The 21,330-nt window shown below is 44.4% G+C and overlaps 1 pseudogene; it reads left to right on the top strand.

Moving 5' to 3' along the window:
- Nucleotides 1-753: 753 nt before the first annotated feature.
- Nucleotides 754-990, top strand: LOC133068825 (cytochrome c oxidase subunit NDUFA4-like; annotated as a pseudogene).
- The last annotated feature ends 20,340 nt before the right edge of the window (nt 991-21,330 follow it).

Raw genomic sequence — 21,330 nt, 5'->3', positions numbered from 1 at the left:
GTCATTGACATCTGTCCCCTTCTCTGACATTCTTCCAGTGATATCAGCAGACTGGTGTCCTACACAATTAGGCTCTCAATCTGATAGAACATAATCAGGTTGTATCTTAGATAGCATCACCAACTCAATGGACGTGAATTTGAGCAAACTCTGGGGGATAGTGGAGGACAGAGGAGCCTGGTGTGTTGCAATCCATGGGGTCACAAAGAGTCAGACACAACTTAGCACCTGAACAACAACAACAAATCTTCCACTCCAACCTCTGTTTCTCCAACTGTCTGCTAGACCTTTCCTCCTGGGTGTTGCATGGGTACCTGACATGCCACACCACGTGGAATCTCTCTTCTGCACAGCTCAGCACTTCTCTTAAGTCACTTAAATTCTGCCGTATACTCTTTCATTCAACAAAAGTTATTGACTCCACTAGATAATTGGTCTTCTCTCACAGCTAAATTGGTAAAGAATCTGCCTGCAATGCAGGAGACCCCAGTTCAATTCCTGGGTTGGGAAGATCCACTGGAGAAGGGAAAGGCTACCCACTCCAATATTCTTGGGCTTCCTTGTGGCTCAGCTAGTAAAGAATTCACCTACAATGTGGGAGACCTGGGTTCGACCCCTGGGTTGAGAATATCCCCTGGAGAAGGGAAAGGCTGCCCACTCCAGTATTCTGGCCTGGGGAATTCCAAAGACTGTAAAGTCCATGGGGTCGCAAAGAGTCGGACACAACTGAGTGACTTTCACTTTCACCTTCAGATGATTGGTCAGGCCAAGGAGCATCCTCGTTTGATTCCCTTTCTCATATTTACTGGAGCAGGAGGTACTGGAGCAGCAGCAGATATCTTGTGCCTGGCATTGCTCAATCCAGATGTCAGTTGGGACAGAAAGAATAACCCAGAACCCTAGAACAAACTGGGTCCCAATGATCAATACAAGTTGCACCCAATGAATGTAGATTACAGCAACCTGAAGATAGAAGGTCCAGATTCCTAAATGAAATGTTTCACTATAAAGCTGCTTAGAATGAAGGTCTTCCAGAAGCCATCTGCACAATTTATTGCTTAGCCAGGGAATATATCCCCTTAAATGCACAAAATCATGTTGGTGTATGGTGTTGGGGCTTACACTGATTAATAAATAATCTGAAAATTTTTTTAAAAGGTTATTAAGAATCTGCTAGCTGTTTGACGTACTAAAGACTTGGTAGGAAAGAAATCAAAGTCCCTTCTCTCCAAGAGCATCCCTCCCTTCACTCCAAAGCTTCCCTTCTAGTGAGAGAGCCAGGGGGGGTCAACGTGAGCCTGCAATATGGCGGGTGGTGATGAGTTTCTTAAAACAATTAGAGCAGGATAAGAGGATCAATGGACTTCCCAGGTGGCACTAGTGGTAAAGAATTCGCCTTCCAATGCGGAGACACAGGTTTGATCCCTGGGTTGGGAAGATCCCCTGGAGGAGGGCATGACAACACACTCCAATATTTCTTGCCTGGAGAATCCCATGGACAGAGAAGCCTGGTGGGCTGCAGTCTATAGGGCCGCAAGGAGTCAGACATGACAGAATCGACTTAGCATGCATGCATGCATACAAGAGGATCAAAAGTGACAGCAGGGAACTTCCTTGGTGTCCAGTGGTTAAGAATCCAACTTCTAATGCAAGGGATGCAGATTCTTTCTATCCCTGATTGGGGAAATAAGATTCCACATGCCATGGGGCAAGTAAACTCATGCGATACAACTAGAGAAGCCCCTTCACCCCACAAGGAAGACCCCGCACAGCCAATTTTTTTTTTTTAAGTGACAGTGGGATGTGCTGCTTATTCTCTGTTTGCTGCCCCTTCCTCCCATACAGTTCCTGCACCACCCTCCCTCCCAACCCTGTTCCATGCCCCATGGACTGGCCCATAGGGATTCTTTCATCCAAGCTCCCCCACCCTCTGCCTTCCTGTTGGCTTAGGCCGAAAAAGGAGATGAGAAAGCAGGAGGCAGTGGAGTCTAGCAAATGTTTATTGGCCAGCTCACTAAAGAAAAACATCCTGATTTGTAGCATTTGCCCATTTCTGTGGTGCAAAAACTCCACCTTGAGAGATTTCAAACTAGCTTAATATTAGAGCTTAAAAGAGTTGAATACAGTGGGCCCTCATGAAATATTAACTGGATTCAGCACACCATTGATGGGAGCAGAGGGAAGTGTGGGAGCATCTTCTTAGCTTCTTCTTGTCCTCAGCCCTGGCAGGGGCTGCACCATGCCCTACAGGACTGCAGCTCTAGACAACAGTGCCTCTCGGACCACTCCAGCTCCAATGAGATGCTGATACTCTCGTTCCTTCCCACCACCGCTTCAGGCCTGGGATTGGGAACTGCTTCGCGGTGATGCTCGTCCCTGGGTGCCTCACTGGCACTGGTCAGTTTCCTTTCCCTGCTCCCAACTCTTCATTAATGCCCTTCAAAATCCCTATGGAATGGACCTCCTGTTTCCCAGGCTATCCAGACTCATACAGGAGAGATGCCTTTTCTCATAAAGTGCACGGGAAGGCTTTTCTGATAAAGCACAGAATGAGGGAGTAGGAAGCAATTTGTGTGTTGGTCCTGCCGCCCCCTCTCCAGTTTCCCCACCCCATGCCTGGTAACCATCTCTCTTGTATTTGATTTCCTGCAGTGCCAATCCTAGTTCTTTGCATGTATCCAAAACACATGCATTGACTCATATGCAATCAGGGCCATCTATTGCTTTTCTTCTGCTCTCTACAAAGTGTTCCCTTGTTCTGAAGAATTTCACTAATGCTCTTTCATTCTTCCTTTGCATCTTTCTTGGGTCCATGCCCAGTGAACCAGTGCTAACAGAAGCTGGTATAAAATCCTCCTACAGAAATTACAGTCCTCAAAAGAGAAAAAAAAACCCACCAGAGTCCTCTTATAAAGATCGCTGGATTTGAGGCCAGAGTAGATAATTTACATAGATTGAGAAGACATATTCAAAATCCATTAAATCTAAGTCTATGAAATAGAAATCAGCATAGTTTGCTACAATTGTACTTAAATGCAACATGAAGGCCAAATGGTAAAACAACATTCTGAAGTCACACCACTCTGTACAGCAAATACCACCTATGTTCATGCTGCCTGCTGGGCCCAGGGTCTGAGAACATAACATTCCTGCTGTGGTTCTGCCCACCTCCCCTTACCACTGGCTGTTAATAACCCCCTGTGCCAAGGCAAGCTGGCTGCATGAGGCCAGTGGTGTTCCCACCCACTCCACCCACTGGATGGGCCCCTTGAGTCTGGTCATCCAGCCTATTGCAGAGACAGTCAGCTTGGTAGGGAGAATGGACTCTTTACAGAAGAGATTAGGGTTAGGTCTGGGATGTGGGTTGACATTTGTGATGGTTAATTTTATGTATTAACTTGGCTGGGTGGTGGTGCCCAGGTATATGGTCAGACATTACCCCGAATGTGTCTGTAAGGGTGTTTTTGCATGAGACTGACGTTTAAATCAGGGGCTTTTAGTAAAACAGATTGCCCTCCATAATGTGGGTGTATTGTATCATATGTACATTGTGCTCAGTCACTAACTCGTGTCCCATTCTCTGCAGCCTCATGAAACTGTAGCCCGCCAGGCTCCTCTGCCCATGAGATTCTCCAGGCAAAAGGACTGGAGTAGGGTGCCATTTCCTACTTCAGAGGATCTTCCTGACCCAAGGATCAAAGCCATTTTTCTTTCATCTCCTGCATTGTCAGGCAGATTCTTTACGACTGGGCCACCTGGGAATCACCAGTGTGGGTGGGGCTCATCTAATCAGTCTGTCCAGAGCAAGACTGACCTCACCTGAGCCAGAGAGAATTCTAATAGACAGCCCTTGGACTTGAGCTGCAACATCGGCTCTTCCTGGGTCTACAGCCTGCGGATGTTGGACTTGCCAACCTCCATAATCATGTGAACAATTCCTGAAAATTTCTTTGTATATACACACTCAAATTGACTGTTTCTCTGGAGAACCTGACTAATACAAGGTTAGAGTTGTGATTGGGTTTCAGGTTAAAGTTAGGGTTAATATTAGGGCAGGGTTAAAGTTAAGGTTGAGATTAGGGTTAAGAGGAAGATGGGGTTAGAGTTGGAGTTCAGGTTGAGTCTGAGATAGGGTTAGCATGAAGGATACGCTTAGGATTCAGGTCAGAGTAGGAATAGGGTTAGGGTTGGGTTGAAGTTAGTATTAGAAGTAGGGTTAAGTTTAGGATAGGAATCAAGTCAGTTAAGATTAAGTTTAGTTTTTAAATGATGACTGGGTTTAAGGAAACTTAAGCTGTGAACTGGGGCTTAACATCTGATGATACATCCTGTTACCCTGGACTGCCTAACTCAAGACTGCTTTTGTAGTAACAGAGAAATAAATTTTCTGAGCCCTTATTATTTTCTATACAGTAAATCCCCTTCACCTTCAAGTTTTGAACTTTCAAAGATATGAATATGCACTCTGTCAATGTCAGGTGTGAGTGAAATTGCACCTTGATCCCCTGCAGAAGGAAATATATAGCAACCCACTCCAGTATTTTTGCCTGGAAAATCCCATGGACAGGGGAACCTGGCGGGCTACTGTCCATGGGGTCACAAAGAGTCGAACTAGACTTATCGACTGAACAACAACAATAATTCCAATTGTGTTAGTTGGGTACCTTGGCTCACTTTGCTGGACTTAAGAACACACTCTCTTGGAGCGGAACTCACTCATATGTGGGGATTCACTGTATTGTTTTATGCAGGTGAACCTGACCCTGATTAATACGCCCTGCCCCAGAATGGGGTTATCTACTTTCCTAGATGCATGCCAAGCACCCGTGCCGCCGCCGTCAGCCTACTGAGATCACGGTCCTGCGAGTACTTGTCCATGTCTTCTTGTCTGTATTCCTATGTGATGATGAGGTACAGGAAAGCAGTTCAAGTTCCCAGCATGAGTTTAGTGCCTAGGTCAGTACCCTGCAAAGGAAACTTGGTGCCCCTATCTTTATTATTAAACATGGAATCCTGGCCCCCTTGGCCATATGTCTGGTCTCAAGCACCTCTATACAAGAAGCCTGGAGGACTGGACTGCAGAGGGCTGACCAGGCAGAATGGAAATAACAGTATGGGCAAATTCTGCCCATGACATGAACTCCTTCTAAATGCCGTGACCGATTATTTGCCATGAGCAAGCCCCTGAGAAGCTACTGAGACAAGAGGCAACCTGGACAGACTTCCTGCAGAGCTGGGATTGAGGGTAAAATGAGGAAGAGCTGCCTCATTCTTGGGTGGCTGGCTGAGGACTGTATGCCCAAGCCGTGTTCACACTCTGATTCCCAACTGCTTGTTCAGAGATAGTAAACAAAAATAGCGATTATTCTGATTCTTCTTATTATTGAGGCTTACGATATGACAGACCCTATTCTAAATGCTGGATCCGGATCATCTCCTCTAATTCTTACAGTAGCCCAATAAAGTTGATAACATTTTCCCTCTTTTACAGATGAGAAACAGAGGCATAGAGATGTTAAATAATGTGCTCGAGGTCTCAAAGCTGGTAGATGGTACAGCTGGGACCAGAACTCAGGAGAGTCTGAGGCCGCAGCCCATGCTCCACTTTCCTCCTAAACAACCTGCTCATTCAGCAATAATAATAGTTACTGTTTATTGAGCACTTTCTGTGAGTCTGAAATGAGTCCTTTTTAAAAGTTTTTATTTATTCATTTTCTTTTTGGCTGCACTGGGTCTTCATTGCTGCACAGGCTTTTCTCTAGTTGTGGAGAGCGGGGAGTTACTCCCTAGTTGTGGTACGTGGGCTTCTCATTGCGGTGGCTTCTCTTGCTGGGGAGCATGGGCTCTAGGGCACCCAGGCTTCAGTAGCTGTGGCTCCTAGGTTCAGTAGTTGTCATGCACCGGCTTAGTGGCCCCACAGCATGTGGGATCTTCCCAAACCAGGGATCGAACCCATGTCCCCTGCATCGGCAGGTGGATTCTTAACCACCTGACCACCAGGGAAGTCCAGGAGACGTTTTTGGCTTTCACCACTGTGTGAGGGGTCCTATAGCACTGAATATGTAAAGCTCAGGCACGCTGCTAAACATCCTGGAATGCCCAGCACTGCCCCTACAATACAGAATTAACCAGCCCAAAATGTTAGTAGTGCCAAGGTTGGGAAACTCTGCTCTACCCTAAGCAATTTATATTTTGTAATTTAATTCTCACAATAATCCTGTGAGACTGTGAAAAACCCATTTTGCGGGTGAAAAACTAAGATTTATACTGAGATTAAGTAATTTACCCAAAGTCACATAGCAAGTAGATGGGGAGATAATTCAAACCAAGATCTATTGGATTCCTAAACACCCTCCTTGTCCAGGCACTGTGCTATTTGATTTACATATTGTACAAAGTTTCCTATGGCTAGGTGGCCCTAGTGGTAAAGAATCTGCCCTGCGAATGCAGGAGATACAAGAGACAAGGGTTCAGTCCCTGGATCAGGAAGATCCCCTGGAGGAGGACACGGCAACCCACTCCAGTATTCTTGCCTGGAGAATCCCATGGACAGAGGAGCCTGGAAGGCTACAGTCTATAGGGTTGAAAAGAATTGGACACAACTGAAGCAACTTTGCATGCACAAGCACACCTCACCATAGAAAATATACAGATGGCAAAGGAGCATATAAAAAGATGTTCTACCTCACATGCCATCAGGGGAGCATAAATTAAACCAATAATGAGACAGCACTACATACCTATTAGAAGGGCCAATATCTGAAACTCTGACAACATCAAATACTGGTGAGAATATAAAAACAACAGGAATGATCTCATCCATCGCTGGTGGGCATACAAAGTGGTACAGCCACTTTGGAAGACAGCTTGGCAGTTTCTTACAAAACTAAACATACTCTTACCATATGATCTAGCAATTGCACTCCTTGGTATTTACCCAAATGAGTTGAAAACTTATGCCCATACAAAAACTTGCATATTGTTTATAGCACTGTAAAACTGCTTATAGCAGCTTTATTTATAATTGTCAAAACCTGGAAGCAACAAAGATGCCCTTCAGTAGGTGAATGCATGAATAAACATCCAGACAATGGAATATTATTCAACACTTTAAAAAAAGGAGCTATCCAGCTGTGAAAGGACACAAAGGAACTTTAACTGTAAAGAGCCCATCTGAAAAGGCTACATACTATATGATTTGAACTCGCTGACATTCTGGGAAAGGCAAAACTGTGGAGACAATAAGACCACAGTTAGGAGCAGTAAGAGACAGAGTACAGAGAGTTTTTAACGCAGTGAAAATAGTCTTTATGATGCTATACAGATGGGTATCTGTCATTAAACATTGGTTCAAACCCATGGGATATACAACACCAAGACTGAACCTTAATGTAAACTATGGACTTTGGTTGATGATGATGTGTCTATGTAGGTTCAACAGTTGTTTGTAACAAATGCACCACTTTGCAGGGGATATTGACAAAGAGGTAGGAGGTGGCTAAGTCTAGGGGGCAGCAGACAAGTATGGGAAATCTCCATACCTTCCTCTCATTTTGCTGTGAACCTAAAACTGCTCTTAAAAAAAAAAAAAAAAAAAAAAAAGTCCTTCTGAAAACACACACACAGGTGACCTAGGAACTTCTGTGGTATTCCTGAGACCCTTTCATGTATTCATTCATGGGTCACTATTAGCTGAGGATCTAGCACTATGGAGATGCAGTGGGGAGCAAAACCATCCCTAGTCCTTGCTTTGATGCTGCTCATGCACAAGTGGGAGGAGTAGACCCTGCACAATGAAAGCAGGAAGGAAAGGAAGGTGGCTCTATGAGAATGGTGGCCTCCAGAGCTGAGCTTCCTTTAAGACTGACTGACTCCACAGGCTCCCCTGCAAGTCACTCTCTGAAGTCCAGGGATCTGGAAAGTCAGCACCCCCACATCCTCCCGTAACTGCAGTGAATCAGAGCTCTCTCATCCAACACACTCAAACCTGGAAGCCGGTGTGTTAATCAAAACAGTCAAAGAGTGAAATTACTAAAAATGAATTGTCCTTAAACATTTTATTTTGATGTAAATCGCATAAGTATTCCTCCATTTTTTTACCATGGAGTCAAGGCAGTGCTTGTAGATCTGCCCTTGGGAGTTAGGAGGCTTCTTTCCCACAGGAAGCATATCTATCCCTGAGGATTTCCAGTCTCCATTTCTTTAAAGTGAGGGGAAGTGGCAAAGATGCTTGTGAGGCTATCTGAGTTCAGAATCCTGGCTCTTCAATATCTTTCCCCCTATCTTTTTTCTCATCTCCATCTAAAATTGTTTCATATGATTTGCCTTTATTAAATCCCTCCAAAGCATTTAGGTTAGTTTTCCAAGAAAACCTTTTGCACTTAGGTTTTATCAGTTTACATAATAATCAAATTATGTAATTATGTGGTTCTGGAGAAGACTCTTGAGAGTCCCTTGGACTGCAAGGAGATCAAACTAGTCAATCCAAAAGGAAATCAACTCTGAATATTCATTGGAAGGACTGATGCTGAAGCTGAAGCTCCAATACTTTGGCTGCCTAATGTGAAGAGCCAACTCATTGGAAAAGACCCTGATGCTGAGAAAGATTGAGGGCAGGAGGAGAAGGGGGCAACACAGGATGAGATGGTTGGGTGGCATCACTGACTCAGTGGACATGAATTTGAATTTGAGCAAACACAGGGAAGTCTGGTGTGCTGCAGTCCATGAGGTTGCAAAGAGTTGGACAGGACTTAGTGACTGAACAGCAACAAAGTACCACAACAAGTCACAATCTGGTTTGGGCGCAACTAATTCTGAGTAAAATTACATGTCAACTATGGAAGTGTTGCAGGAAGGCCTTTCCAGGGCCTGAAAGTGGGCTCTTGCCTAATGCTTGGAAATGAATTGTCCGAGGAGACACATGAGCTGACAGAGCAAGAGAATTTATTGGGAAGAGGTGTCCGGGTGGAGAGCAGCAGGATAAGGGAACCCACAAGAACTGCTCTGCCAGGTGACTTGCAGTCTCGGTGATGGGATTAGCTTCTGGATTGTCTCTGGTCAATCATTCTGGCTCAAGGTCCTTCCTGGTGGTGTACACATTGCTCAGCCAAGATGGATTCCAGCAAGAAGGATTCTGGGAGGACATATGAACTGGTCTCCTTTTGACCTTTCCTGAATTATTTGAGTTGATGTTAGCTTGTTAGTTGATACAAGATGGTAGCTTGTTAGTTCCATGGATCGCCTATTGCAAGATAACTCCTGCAAATAGTTACTGTGGCGCCTGACCAGGGTATATGGTTTCAATCAGTGGTTCCCCTCACAGGAGCAAAAGTGTGCAGGGCGCTGGTGGGTTGTGGGTGGCTACATTTTACAGAGGGTGTGGAGAGTGATGGTCAGTTGGGTGCGTGAACTAAGCAGAGGATAGTAAGAAGGCCTCTACAAATCCTCACCTTGGGAGCATACCTGAGGCAGCGGTGGGACCCAGGCAGTGTAGCAGAGGCATTAGGACCCACAGGCTGGGGGACCTACACAAGGCTCTCCCAGAGCTGTATTGTGTTTCAGAGGCTGGGGGTTAACTAGAATGGATAAAAATGAGGATACCAGAGCTGGTGGGAGGGAAGTGAGGAAGAAAGCCCTTCTGCAGCTGTCACTCAAGCCTCCAAAGGTCCACTGGTAGACTCCCTTGGTGGCTCAGTGGTAAAGAAACTGCCTGCCAATGCAGAAGACAGGGGTTCAATCCCTGGTGTGGGAAGATTGCACAGGCCTCAGAGCAACTAAATCCCTGTGCCACAACTATTGAGCCTGTGCCCTAGAGCCAAGAGTTGAAACTACTGAAGCCCTGAAGCCCTAGAGCTCATGCTCTGAAACAAGAGAAGTCACCGCAATGAAAAGCTTTTGCACCACAACTAAAGAGTAGCCCCCACTCGCCGAAACTAGAGAAAAGCCCACATATCAACAAAGACCCAGCACAGTTTTCCAGGCAAGAACACTGGAGTGGGTTGCCATTTTCCCCTCCAGGGGATCTATCTGACTCAGGGATCTATCCCGAATCTCTGGGTCTCCTGCATTAGCAGACAGATTCTTTGCCACTGTGCCAGCTGGGAAGCTCAAAATTAATCCAGCACAGCTACAGAAAAAATAAATTATACAATTATTTTTTTAAAAAATGTCCACTGGCAACTCTCAAGATGATCAGAACTAAATTACTGAGGGCTTGTTCTTTGTCATTGCAACCTGCTCTAACCATGGAAGAAAAAGTCACTAACTGCCCATCTCTCAGCAAAAAAAAAAAAAAAAATGCACTCCCACTGCCAGGCAGAGAGAAGAGTGCTCTTGCTTTGTACCTCTGGCTCGCTGCTGTTCAGGGCAGTTGCACATGCAGAGAGCCTCAGATCAGGAAAGTCCAAAGAGCTGGAATGAAGTCACAGCCCCACCACTTCTGAGCCAGGAAACTGGGCTGATCCCGCCAGTCTGTTTACAAGAGAGGGATCACACTTCGCCCAGGGAGCCCCTAGCGTCGGAATCACCAGCCCTATCTCCCTCATGTCTCAACAGCAGGAAGCAACCCCCAGGTTGGGCTGAAGTTAGTTGGGGGTGTCCCTGTCTCTCCAATGGCAGAATCAATAGGTGCCTCTGTTTTACTCTAAGGACAATCAGTTAGCGTGTTGTTTTTATATTGGTATCAACACAGGCTTAGTATGGAATGGAATGAGAAATCTCCAGATGATTTAAGATGATACCAGACTTCGGAGAGATTTCAAAGCTGCACACGGGCCACATGTGGCTGCACCACAGACCCCCGAGAGCAAATCGCCATCCTCTGCTGTCCCGTGCTTGGGCCGTTAGGGGCACGTCCTGGGGAATAGCTGAGACAAGCTGCATCATGTGGATATACCCAGCAAACCACTAAGCGCTAAACAAACAGAAAGGTTACTCTTATTTGTATTCTTTTATTGTGTGTTCATCTAGGGTTCCCAGTTAGACTGCAAGTTCTCAAGATCAAGAATGATCCTTTTTCTCCCCTGGAACCCGGTCTCCCTTTCTTCCCTCTCTGCCCGGCGCTGAGGACACCACAGGGCTCCCTGAGTACCCGGGCAGTGAGGGCAATGAGGAGACTTTCAGTTGAAATCAAAGGTGCCTGAGTTTGAATAAATTCCCACAGAAATTGGAGGGAATCCTCACTGAGCCTCCTCTCCAAGCCCCAAAGAGAGCCCTGGGATAGCTCACTGAAATCATTATCCTCCATGAAAGGTCTGACCCAAGACTTCCTGAGGTGCAGAAGGAATCTGAGAAGGGGCCAAAGAAAGCCCAGAGAGGCCCTGGGAGAGGGGGCAGATGGGAAGAGGGAGGTTTAAGACGTCTGCAGAAATAGAAGGAAAAATACCCACTTGCTCTTCAAGGGTGGGCTATGGTGGAGGCCTTGTGTGGGGTGGGGAGAGGATGCGGGGGCGGGGGTTGGTCCATGCCCTGCCCAGGAGAGCAGCTGTTGGAGGCTGAGGGATAAGAGATGTGTATCCCTGCAGGTCCCCCAGGGCTGCAGAGGATGAACGTGGTCACGCAGTGGGCGCGATCAACGTGTCCAGGGAGGAGCTGAGGCCGCGCTGTCAGAGGAACGTGATCCAGAACAGCTGTGTTTATTCCCTGGCGCGACTAAGACCGGCGCCAGAACTTCTGAGCCAGAGCTCTAGAGCCCGCAAGCTGCAACTACTGAAGCCCGCATACTCCAGGGCCCTCAAGCCACAGTTAATTAGCCCTTGTGTGCAACTACTGAAGCCCCTGTGCCTAGAGCTTGCGCTCCCCAACAAGAGAAGCCGTTGCAATGAGAAGCTTTCACACAGCAACTGAAGAGGAGCTCCCCACCCCCTCCACAACTAGAGAAAGCCCGTACAGAGCTGGGAAAGATCCAATGCAGCCAAAAACAAATAAATAAATATAAATAAAGCAGTATGTACATGTCCAAAATTTTAAAAAAATATATTAAAATAAAAAAAGGAACACCTGTGTTTGAGGGCCATTGATCCAGATCAGCAAAAGAGTTGCTATGACATGTGGATAATTGTGCCCGGATGGTGACCACAAGCCACTCTTGACAGCCACAGGCTTAGAAAGGAGAGGAGGGGGACGGACAGAACTCCTGTGAGGAGGAGCATCTTTTGCCCCCAGGACAGGGCGGGTGATGTGAGAGGCAGTAGGAGTTTAGCACTGGGAACTATACTCAGTATCTTGTAACAAACACAGTGGAAAAGAATATGAAAAAGAAAAAATTATACACACACATATATATATATATACGTAACTGAGTCACTCTGTTATATCCGTGAAACTAACACAACACTGTAAAGAAAGAAAGAGGAAGAAAGGGACAAGCCAACCCTCAAATCATCTTCCCTCCAGCCCGAAGCCAGCTGTGGACCCACCCAAGGGGACAAAAGGAAAAAAGGCTGCAGCGGCCCAGCGGACAGAGCAGACAGCCACCCCCTCCCAGAGCAGCCACCACGGTCCCTCCACAGAGGCATCAGGGATGTCACACAATCACGAGGAGCCTGCCTACTGTTAGTTCAAGTTCAGCAAGAAAGAGATCTATCAGGTTGCATCTGTATCCTGGCTATTGTAAACAGTGCTGCAATGAACATTGGGGTGCAAGTATCCTTTCAAATTCCAATTGCATGCCAGGAGTTGGATTGCTGGATCATATGGTAATCCTGTAGCAATTTATGTTTCCACCAACAGGGAACTCTACTCAATACTCATTAATTGTAATAACCTACTTGGGAAAAGAACCTAAAAAAGGGTGTATATGTGTGTGTGTATAACGGATTCACTTTACTGTGTAGAAGAAACTAACACGACATTGTAAGTCAACTATACCCCAATAAATTTTTTTTAGAAGAAGAGAGATCCATCAGGGTTAGCTCTTTCTTAGGAACTTCAGACCCAGACAGTATTCCCAGAACGTGATACAGAGGTGATGTCATGGCTAAGGTAGTGGAAAGAGCAGCCCAGAAGCCGTCAGGGAGACACGTACGGCAGCGAGGGCTGGAGATCTCGGTACTGTGACATCTGAGACCGAGGACACAGTGACCTCTGACACCAGAGCAGGAGGCCAAAGGGGACCAGGGCTCAAACAAGTGTCCCTGAAGAACCCATTCCCCCTCTCTCATCCCAGCTTAACTAAATAACAAGCGATGGGATGCTGTCTTCTGTTCGAAATCCCATGTTGCACAGTCTAGTGTGCCCTCAGAGTGGATTCTGTGATGTCTGCTGTGTCTGAGACCCCAAAATCCAATGTGAAGCGGAGCCCACCTCAGCACCCCTGCTCAGCAGAACCACAGGAGTGTCCCCCTGGCCTCAACTCCTTTCTGGCTTTGATTCCCCGGGGCTAGGGCTGAAAGTCACAGCCTGAAGGTTGTAGCCCACCACACGACCCCGCCTCTTCCTCCTTTTCCTTTCCTTCTCTGTGAAAGTCCCTGAACCTAGACATTCAATCCACAGATTTAGCAAGAACAGAACTCGTGTTCCCTCGGGATATTCAGGGCAGGCAGGAAGAACCAGCAGCCTTGCTGGCAATAGGAGGAGGAATTCTATCTAGACAGCTGCTCCTCCAATACAGCAGTCATGAGCCATCAATGGCTATTTAAATCTAAATGAATTAAAATTAGATAAAGTTTAAAATTCAACTGCTCAGTTGCACAAACATTTTGAGTGTTCAAAAGTCACATGTGGCAACCAGTCACTGAGAGTCAAACGTTTTCATCACTATGGAAGGTTCTGTGCTGTGTGCTTAGTCGCTCAGTCGTGTCTGATTCTTTGCAATCCCATGGACTGTAGCCCACCAGGCTCCTCTGTCTATGGGCTTCTCCAGGCAGGAATACTCAAGTGGGTTGCCATGCCCTCCTCCAGGGGATCTTTCTAACCCAGGAATTGAACCAGGGTCTCCTGCATTGCAGATCATTTACCAGCTGAGCTACCAGGGAAGCCCATGGAAGGTGCTATCTGCTGCAGTTCCACTCCTGGAGAAACCTTCACATATGTGCTCCAGGAGAAACCACAAGAATCTTTATAGCAAAATAATCTGCAATAGCAAAGCACTGAGAAGAGCTTCAATGGTCATCTAATGCACAGAGAATATAGGCTACAGTGGAAATTAATAGCAGCTTTACACATTTGTGTGGATAAATCTCACATGATGTTCAATTTTTTTAATTTATTTTTTATTGAAGGATAATTGCTTTACAGAATTTTGTTGTTTTCTGTCAAACCTCAACATGAATCAGCCATAGGTACACATATACCCTGTCCCTTTTGAACCTCCCTGCCATCTCCCGCCCATCCCACCCCTATAGGGTGACACAGAGCCCCTGTTTGAGTTTCCTGAGCCATACAGCAAATTCCCATTGGCTGTCTATTTTACACATGGTGATGTAAGTTTCCATGTTACTCTTTCCATACATCTCACCCTCTCCTACCCTCTCCCCATGTCCATAAGTCTATTCTCTATGTCTGTTACTCCATTGCTGCCCTGTAAGTAAATTCTTCAATACCAGTTTTCTAGATTTTGTATATATGCGTTAGAATCGGAGAAGGCAATGGCACCCCACTCCAGTACTCTTGCCTGGAAAATCCTATGGATGGAGGAGCCTGGTAGGCTGCGGTCCATGGGGTCGCTAAGAGTCAGACACGACTGAGCGACTTCACTTTCGCTTTTCACTTTCACACATTGGAGAAGGAAATGGCAACCCGCTCCAGTGTTCTTGCCTGGAGAATCCCAGGGATGGGGGAGCCTGGTGGGCTGCCGTCTACAGGATCACACAGAGCCGGACACCACTGAAGTGACTTAGCAACAGCAGCAGCGTTAAAATACAATATTTATCCTTCTCTTTCTGACTCACTTCACTCTGTATAATAGGTTCTAGGTTCATCCACCTCATCAGAACTGACTCAAAGGTGTTCCTTTTTGTGGCTGTTGTGTATATGTACAACTTCTTTATCCATTCATCTGTTGATGGACATCTAGGTTGCTTACATGTTCTGACTATTGTAAATAGTGCTGCAATGAACAATGGGATACATGTGTCTTTTTCACTTTTGGTTTCCTCAAGGTATATGCCTAGGAGTAGGATTGCTGGGTCATATGGTGGTTTTATTCCCAGTTTTTTAAGGAATCTCTATACTGTCTTCTATAGTGACTGTATCAATTTACATTCCCACCAACATTGCAAGAGTGTTCCTTTTTCTCCACAACTGCTCCAACATTTATTGTTTATAAACTTTTTGATGAGGGCCATTCTGACTGGTGTGAGGTGATATCTCATTATAGTTTTGATTTGCATGTCTCTAATAATGAGTGATGTTGAGCATCTTTTCATGTGTTTGTTAGCCATCTGTATGTCTTCTTTGAAGAAATGTCTGTTTAAGTCTTTTTCCCACTTTTTGATTGCATTGTTTGTTTTTCTGGCATTGAATTGTATGAGCTGCTTGTATATTTTGGAAATTAATCTTTTGTCAGTTGTTTCATTTTCTATTATTTTTTCTCATTCTGAGGATTGTCTTTTCACCTTGCTTATAGTTTCCTTTGCTGTGCAAAAGCTTTTAAGTTTAATCAGGTTCCACTTGTATACTTTTGTGTTTTTTTTTTATTTATGTTTATTAGTTGGAGGCTAATTACTTTACAATATTGTAGTGGTTTTTGCCATACATTGACATGAATCAGCCATGGATTTACATGTGTTCCCCCTCCCGATCCCCCCTCCCACCTCCCTCCCCATCTGATCCCTCTGGGTCTTCCCAGTGCACCAGCCCTGAGCACTTGTCTCATGCATCCAACCTGGGCTGGTGGTCAGTTTCACCCTTGATAGTATACTTGTTTCAATGCTGTTCTCTCAGAATATCCCACCCTCGCCTTCTCCCACAGAGTCCAAAAGTCTGTTCTGTACATCTGTGTCTCTTTCTGTTTTGCATATAGGGTTATCATTACCATCTTTTTAAATTCCATATATATGTGTTAGTATACTGTATTGGTCTTTATCTTTCTGGCTTACTTCACTCTGTATAATGGGCTCCAGTTCCATCCATCTCATTAGAACTGATGCATATGAATTCTTTTTAATGGCTGAGTAATATTCCATTATGTATATGTACCATAGCTTCCTTATCCATTCGTCTGTTGATGGGCATCTAGGTTGTTTCCATGTCCTGGCTATTATAAACAGTGCTGCGATGAACATTGGGGTGCACGCGTCTCTTTCAGATCTCATTTCCTTGGTGTGTATGCCTGGGAGTGGGATTGCTGGGTCATATGGCAGTTCTATTTCCAGTTTTTTAAGGAATTTCCACACTGTTCTCCATAGTGGCTGTACTAGTTTGCATTCCCACCAACAGTGTAAAAGGGTTCCCTTTTCTCCACACCCTCTCCAGCATTTATTGCTTGTAGACTTTTGGATAGCAGCCATCCTGATTGGCGTGTAATGGTACCTCATTGTGGTTTTGATTTGCATTTCTCTGATAATGAGTGATGTTGAGCATCTTTTCATGTGTTTGTTAGCCATCTGTATGTCTTCTTTGAAGAAATGTCTGTTTAAGTCTTTTTCCCACTTTTTGATTGCATTGTTTGTTTTTCTGGCATTGAGTTGTATGAGCTGCTTGTATATTTTGGAAATTAATCTTTTGTCAGTTGTTTCATTTTCTATTATTTTCTCTTATTCTGAGGGTTGTCTTTTCACCTTGCTTTATAGTTTCCTTTGTTGTGCAAAAGCTTTTAAGTTTAATCAGGTCCCACTTATTTACTTTTGTTTTTATTTCCATTAACCTAGGAGGTGGGTCATAGATGATCTTGCTTTGATTTATGTCATCGAATGTTCTGCCTATGTTTTCCTATAAGAGTTTTATAGTTCCTGGTCTTACATTTAGGTCCTTTAAACCATTTTGATTTTATCTTTGTGTATGGTGTTAGGAAGTATTCTAATTTCATTCTTTTACATGTAGCTATTCAGTTTTCTCAGCACCATTTATTGAAGAGGCTGTCTTTGCCCCATTGTATATTCTTGCCTCTTTTGTCAAAAATAGGGTACCCATAAGTGCATGGGTTTGTTTCTGGGCTTTCTGTCTTGTTCCATTGGCCTATATTTCTGTTTTTGTGCCAGTACTGTTCTGCCCGTAGTCCGAGTCCCCGGTCGGGAAAGAAGACTCCTCGAAACAATGCAACTCACAATAGGGGAATTTATTACTGACTCGAGCCAGGGCCTCCCGCCCTCACCAGGTGTGTGAGGACGAAAGGCCCCAAGCCCCGGTTCTCTCGGGTATTTATTAGGTCAAAATAAGCAGCAGGTAGTTGGTGCAATCGGAATGGTTACACAGTGGGTAGTTGGCGTAAGCTGATTGGTTACACAGTTGCAAGGTAATTTTTGTTGGCCCAACGTGGGGCTTTCAGCTTTCCCCTGATAGGTTCCCTTTTCTCTGGCTAGGCATATGTTGATTGGCTGGCTCCAGGAAGCCTGATAATTATGTTACCCCGGGAAACCAGGCCTACTCCTAATCTAGGCTGCCTGCCATGGCGTTAGCCGTGACAGCCTCACAGTACCATACTGTCTTGATGACTGTAGCTTTGTAGTGTAATCTGAAGTCAGGAAGGTTGATTCCTCCAGCTCCATTCTTCTTTCTCAAGACTGCTTTGGCTATTCAGGGTCTTTTGTGTTTCCTTATGAATTGTGAAATTTTTGGTTCTAGTTCTGTGAAAAATGCCATTGGTAATTTGATAGGAATCACATTGAATCTGTAGATTACATTTGGTAGGATAGTCATTTTCACAATATTGATTCTTCCTACCCAGGAACATGGAATATCTCGCCATCTGTTTATGTCATCTTTGATTTCTTTCATTAGTGTCTTATAATTTCTGTGTACAGTTCTTTTGTCTCCTTAGGTAAGTTTATTCCTAGATATTTAATTCTTTCTGTTGCAGTGGTGAATGGGATTGATTCCTTAATTTCTCTGTCTGATTTTTCATTGTTAGTATATAGAAATGCAAGTGATTTCTGTGTATTGATTTTGTATCCTGCAACTTTGCTAAATTCACTGATTAGCTCTTGTAATTTTCTGATACTATCTTTAGGGTTTTCTACATACAGTATCATATCATCTGCAAACAGTGAGAACTTTATTTCTTCTTTTCTGACCTGGATTCCTTTTATTTCTTTTTCTTCTCTGATTGCTGTAGCTAGGACTTCCAGAACTATGTTGAATAATAGTGGTGAAAGTAGACACCCTTGTCTTGTTCCTGATCTTAGGGGGAGTGCTTTCAGTTTTTCACCATTGAGAATAATGTTTTCTGTAGGCTTATCACACATGGCCTTTAATATGTTGAGATAGGTTGCTTCTATGCCCATTTTCTTAAGAGTGTTCATCATAAATGGGTGCTAAATTTTGTCAAAGGCTTTTTCTGCATCTATTGAGATTATCATATGGTTTTTATCTTTCAATTTGTTAATATAGTGTATCACATTGATTGATTTGTGTATATTGAAGAATCCTTGCATCCCTGGAATAAACCCAACTTGATCATGGTGTATGAGCTTTTTGCTGTGTTGCTGAATTCTGTTTGCTAAAATTTTGTTGAGGATTTTTGCATCTATATTCATCAGTGATATTGGCCTGTAGTTTTCTTTTTTTGTATTGTCTTTGTCTGGTTTTTGTATCAGGGTGATGGGGGCCTAGTAGAATGAGTTTGGAGGTGTTCCTTCCTCTGCAATTTTTTGAAAGAGTTTTAGAAGGATAGGCATTAGCTCTTCTCTAAATGTTTGATAGAATTCTCCTGTGAAGCCATCTGGTCCTGGGCTTTTGTTTTTTGGGAGATTTTTTTAAATCACAGCTTCAGTTTCAGTGATTGTAATTGGGTTGTTCATACTTTCTATTTCTTCCTGGTTCAGTCTTGGAAGATTGAACTTTTCTAAGAATCTGTCCATTTCTTCCAAGATGATGTTCAATTTGAAAAAGCAAGTCTTCATCATTGGACAAATAGATTTTTTAAATGTGGCATATCCATACCATGAAATATTATTTTGTGGTAAAAAGGAATGAGGTACTGCCATGATATGGATGCATGTTGTAAACATCACACTAAGTGAAAGAAGTCAGTTATGAAAGACTTCATGTTATCAGACTCCATTCACATGAAAGGCCAGAAAAAGCAAATCCTACGTTTTTTCAGTCCTAGAAACAAAAAGTAGATTAGTGGTTGCTTAGTGCTGAGGCTGAGGCTGGGGAGAAAGGAGAGTGATAACTAGAACTTAATTCTGAGGTGATGAAAATACTCTAAAACTGTGGTGATGGATGCATATTTCTGTGAATATACTAAAAATTATTTTTTTAAACAGTGAAAGTGTCAATTGCTCAGTCTTGCCCAATTCTTTGCGACGCCATGAACAGTAGCTCACCAGGCTCCTCTGTCCATGGAATTCTCCAGGCAAGAATACTGGAGTGGGTAGCCATTCCCTTCCCCAGGGATCTTCCCAAACCAGGGATCAAAACTGGGTCTCCTGAAAATGTACACTTTAAATGGGTGAATTGTGTATGTGGTATGTGAATGACATCTTAAGGCTGTTTCAAAATGAAATGAAACAGCAAGTCACAGAAGAATATGTATAATTTGAAGCAGATCAAAAACAAGACCAAACAATGCATTGTGTAGGTTACACATTTGGTAAAACTGTAGGGAAAAGGACAGGATGATAAACACAAAATCCAGTAGAATGCATGTTTCTGGGGTGGGAAGGATGGAAATGTGACCATGGAGGTGAACACAGAGGCTTCGAATAGCGTCAGGAATGATTCTGTGTCTTCAGCAAGGTGGTGGGTCACAGGGGTTTAATTCTGACACTGGAATGTCCTACAACTGCTGTTAGCGGATAGCAGTGATGACATAGTTGTCATTGCCTGGAACATATCTCTTTTTTTTTTTTTTCTCAAATTTTTATTTATTTTTTGGCCACACCATGAGGCATGTGGGGTCTTAGTTTCCTGGTCAGGGATTGAACCCATGACCCCTGAAGTGGAAGCAGGGAGTCTTAACCACTGGGCCACCGGGGAAGTCCCAATGCCTGAAATGTATCTTAAAGAGATTTTTGCATTTTTATTTTCCTTTTCATGTAGGCACAGTTACACATGCCGTAAGTCTAAGTCTGAGAGACCTCTTAGAGCAGGTATAAAATTTAAAAGTAAATGACAAGAAGAATACAAAACAGAGAAGAGAAAGGGGGAACAAAAGCCACCGAAGTTGGGTGAGAGCAAAGGTTGGGAGGGGAGTGTTGCATGTGGAGTCCAGGAGAGTCTGGGATGGAATCCGGAGGCAAGGAAAGAGCCGCTGGAGGATCGCTTGGGAATTAAACACAGGATCCTCCTTGATGCCCTTCAAGAGATTCAAGTACACGGTGCGATTCCTCTGAAATTATTTATAACCTGTTTTTGTAAGTGATTCTTCCCATGTGTTCCAGCTTCAAGTCAGAACCAAAGGGGTCAAGGAGTCCACAGGGTGGCCATGGGCAGGCAGCTTTCATTTAGCACTGATTAATTTATATCTGCCTCTTTGCAACAACAAAAACCAACAACCAAGAAAGGACCATTCGTGAAGCAAGGAAGTACACTTAAGCTCCCTGAATCTTATTTTCTTCATCTGACAAATTGGGCTCCTGATGCCAAGTATCAGAGGGTCCCAGTGACCAGGTGTGAGGCTGCAAAGATTTTCCATGAGTACACAAGTGAAGCACCATCACAATTACCTGGGACCAGGTAAAGCTCCAGGGCTTCCCAGGGGGCACAGTGGTAAAGGACCCAGCTGCCAATGCAGGAGAGGCAAGAGACCCGGGTTCGATCCCTGGGTTGGGAAGATCCCCTGGAGAAAGAATTGGCAACCCACTCCAGTATTCTTGCCCAAAGAGTCCAACACAACTGAGCACACACACGCACATGAACTGCAACTCGTTCTCCCCAAAATATTATAGAATCATGTGGCTGTTTCAAATGAGATAATAGGGGTAGCAGCGCCCTGAAAGCAAAAAGCCTCTCTAAATGAAAGTCACTACTACTGTCTTTATTACTAATTTCCTGTGCTTTACAGACATGAAATTGACAAAGGAAATGTAATAACACTTGTCAAAGAAACTTTGGGTGTGTTCCACCTTTCTCAAATCTTGAAAGCTTGGAAAGGGAGGTGACCAGGGAGGCATTTTTAGTCCCTCTCTCTCAAAGTTACATGGGGAGTCATCATCGGTAGCGGAGGGCGGGGGTGGGGGGAATGATGACTCACGGTTCTCTAGCTCTACCTGAACTACTAAGACTCAG

This window comes from Dama dama, chromosome 14 (assembly GCF_033118175.1).
Source record: "Dama dama isolate Ldn47 chromosome 14, ASM3311817v1, whole genome shotgun sequence".
Lineage (NCBI taxonomy): Eukaryota > Metazoa > Chordata > Mammalia > Artiodactyla > Cervidae > Dama > Dama dama.
Note: the sequence above shows the minus strand (reverse complement) of the source record. Positions and strands in the feature narration are given on the sequence as shown.